The 3052-nt window shown below is 33.8% G+C and overlaps 1 long non-coding RNA gene across 1 annotated transcript; it reads right to left on the reverse strand.

The window, feature by feature from the left end:
• Positions 1 to 259: 259 nt before the first annotated feature.
• Positions 260 to 2034, reverse strand: LOC123494306 (uncharacterized). The gene is made up of 2 exons (XR_006664930.2): positions 1679 to 2034; positions 260 to 920 (listed from the first exon to the last, which is right to left on the reverse strand). It is a non-coding gene; the product is annotated as an uncharacterized lncRNA (long non-coding RNA).
• Positions 2035 to 3052: the final 1018 nt, after the last annotated feature.

Consider the following 3052-nt stretch of genomic DNA (forward strand, 5'->3'; position numbering starts at 1 on the left):
TGATGCATATTCAAATGTCGCAAATATAATAAGCTAATAGAACTTTGTTAGGTATCAAATTGAGAATTATCCTTTTGGCAATATGAATAATGTATTGGATTATATATATGTAGGGAATAAACGGTTTGATGGCACCCTCTAGCTTCGTATTCGCTTCAACGTTGTCTGCTTGTTTTGTTTATATCTATATATTTTGGCTTCTATGTATATTTTGTACTTTAATACCCGTGCGGTCAGGAGCAGGTTTGTTGCATGTTACTTTTTGTTGTTTTGTTGTTTTGGATATATTGAACATTTGTTTTGCGACGCACCCTATAATTCCTCGTTTCGTATAACTGTATCCAAGATATGTCAACTGGAACTCGAAATATCACGTCAATGAGAACAAGTCATGAACTACATATTTGGCAATACGAACTATATATAACTAACACGTCAATGCCTACTTATCAACATCAGCGCTAAAAGAAAAGCAGTTGTCGTAAATCATAGGCTGATGGAAAGTATGTACCTCATATTCAAAGCTTATTGAAAGCCAACAATCATTTCCTGCATGCTTTGCCTGCAAATTAAAGTGGAGCTTGACCCTATTGTCATGATGTAATGGACTCAAGTTATCAAAATTTTGTGGATCTTACTCTTACATGAGAAGGCATCAAGGCCCCCCCTGATTGTACATTCACCAAGGTTTGGTTGATCAAAGAACACATTTACACTGAAAACAGACATATGCAATACGATACATTAGTAGCAAGGAAATCCCATGTTACCAGGAGCACGACGAGTTCAAGACAGAAGAAAATATGTCATACCAGTCGAACGATGTGTATTCTAATAGCTTCATGTCGAATGTCTTGTCAACTCATACAAATAACTACCAGATCAGATGTGTGTCTAGAAGCTTAGCTTCATAATAAAAGCTGCCAATCAACATATCAAAAGATAACTACAATGAGTTAATATACAGTCAACCAAACAAGTGACATAAAAGGCCAAAGCATTATTTTTCAGTGAGAAATAAGTGAACAAAAAATTTATTATAATTTCACCGTTACCAATTTAATATTTTAATAGACAAATCGCATATTGTAACTATTGTATTTTTATATGCGAAAATTTTATACCTCATAAAAACTATTCAGTAACTTAAAGAAATAGTAAAGAAAAAAATTGTTTTAAGCAAGTTTGGATCTTTTACATCTTCTCTGATTTATTAGCAGACGTACTCTGTTGCAATCCTTCGGTGTATACATTAATATGAGTTAGTAAATTAAATATTTCATTTGTCTGGGATAGAGAAATAAGATTGTATTAAATCTAGAGATATGATTTTCCTAATAAAGAGATAATGCTTGTACATACAGACAACCACGGGGAGTAGGAAAAGGAAGTTTCTTTTATTTCCTTTTCTGTTGTATTCACAAAATAAGTGGGCTGAAATAATGGAATTGGGAATATATTATCTGATACTGGGATAAAGAATAGATACAATAATTTAATTCTTTAGTAAGTTCTGATTTTTACATCTTTTCTAATTTATTAACAGGTGTGCATTTGATGGAAAAAGGAAATATATCTGCACCATCAACAATGGTATATATGGTAGAAAACAATGGTATAAATGGTACAATTATATTCAGCCATGATCTGCTACCTAGTTATTCTCCGCATGGCCTACCTATAGATGTTAACCTCCTCTGCCATCCCTCCTCCCCCTCCTTGCTCTTCCTTCGGCCATCACAACAGCAGACCTGGAGGAAAATCACAACAGCATCAAGAAGGCGAGTTCCTCTAGGTACGAACAATTCTGGATCTTTATCTTCTCTAAAAGTGTAATAGTTGTTATATTAGGATCATGTTAGGTTGAGGTATACAATCAAAAGTATGTTTTATCTTGCATTTTCTGTATGTTCACCTACAAAATTATGCATGCAATTATGAACACATGATTTTCTAAAGCACATTTTATAGCAATAAAAGCATGCATGCAATTCTGAACATGGCAGAAAACGAACAAATAAACAAACACTTCTGAAAAACTTAATATCATGACAGTCATAATATTAAGTCCTTCTATGTAATAAAAACTGAGGTGAAAATGCTTCGATGGAATACTCTAAAATTATTCAGAATGGGCCCCTCATCCAACTTCCACCACTAGATATAATTAATACATTAAATTTGTCCTTAATAGTAGTTTAAAAAAAGCATACCATCAAATTTCTGGATCCTTCTCTTTTGTAAAATAATTAGATTAGGATCATGTTTGGTCAGGCATACCATCAAATTCCAAATGAAGAACACACAGTGGAGATAGTGCCAGCTTATAAAAAGCTCATAGCAAATACAATTGATTGTAGATCTAATCAAGCAGTCCTATTAGGTGGACTGCAACTGAATACAAACAGTTCTTTCAGATATTATAGGCTAACAGTCTATTCTGGACATCGCAAGTGTGGCATACACCTAACTTTTTAAGTTATGACCATAGTTCACTGCCTAAATTTGCATAGCCAAGCAATATTTTTTTAATGAAATCTCACAAATATATTTGAGCCAGAAGAACAAACTAATAACTTTTTTAGTGTTTCAACATGCCAGAAAACAAACAAATATAATTATCTTCTGAAGAAATGTCTGTGAACGGATGATTTCTTTATATGAAATCGGAGAGGCAAGCTCTCTTTTATAAAAAAAAGCATCTGAAGATATATATCATCAGAGTCATAATATTATGTCATTTCATGTAATAAAAATTGCATGAGGACAGAATGCTTCGATGGATTAGTCTAAATTATTCACAATGGATATGTAATACTCCAATACCAACTATATCCCAACCAAATGAATCTACATTCTCAAGATAGAGCAAGTAATACGATGCACGTGCTTATTTTGAGCTGGCACTATTTGCAGATGCTACTAGCACTCCTAGGAAAGTGAACACCGTGCACTGGGCTCACCGTTTCTGCATGGCAATGGCTGTCAGTGGTGTAGGCCCCTTCTTGCCCTCAGTTGGAGGAAATTTTTCTTGAAATGCTTTGCTTCTGCA

The sequence above is a fragment of the Aegilops tauschii genome, chromosome 6, assembly GCF_002575655.3.
Source record: "Aegilops tauschii subsp. strangulata cultivar AL8/78 chromosome 6, Aet v6.0, whole genome shotgun sequence".
Lineage (NCBI taxonomy): Eukaryota > Viridiplantae > Streptophyta > Magnoliopsida > Poales > Poaceae > Aegilops > Aegilops tauschii.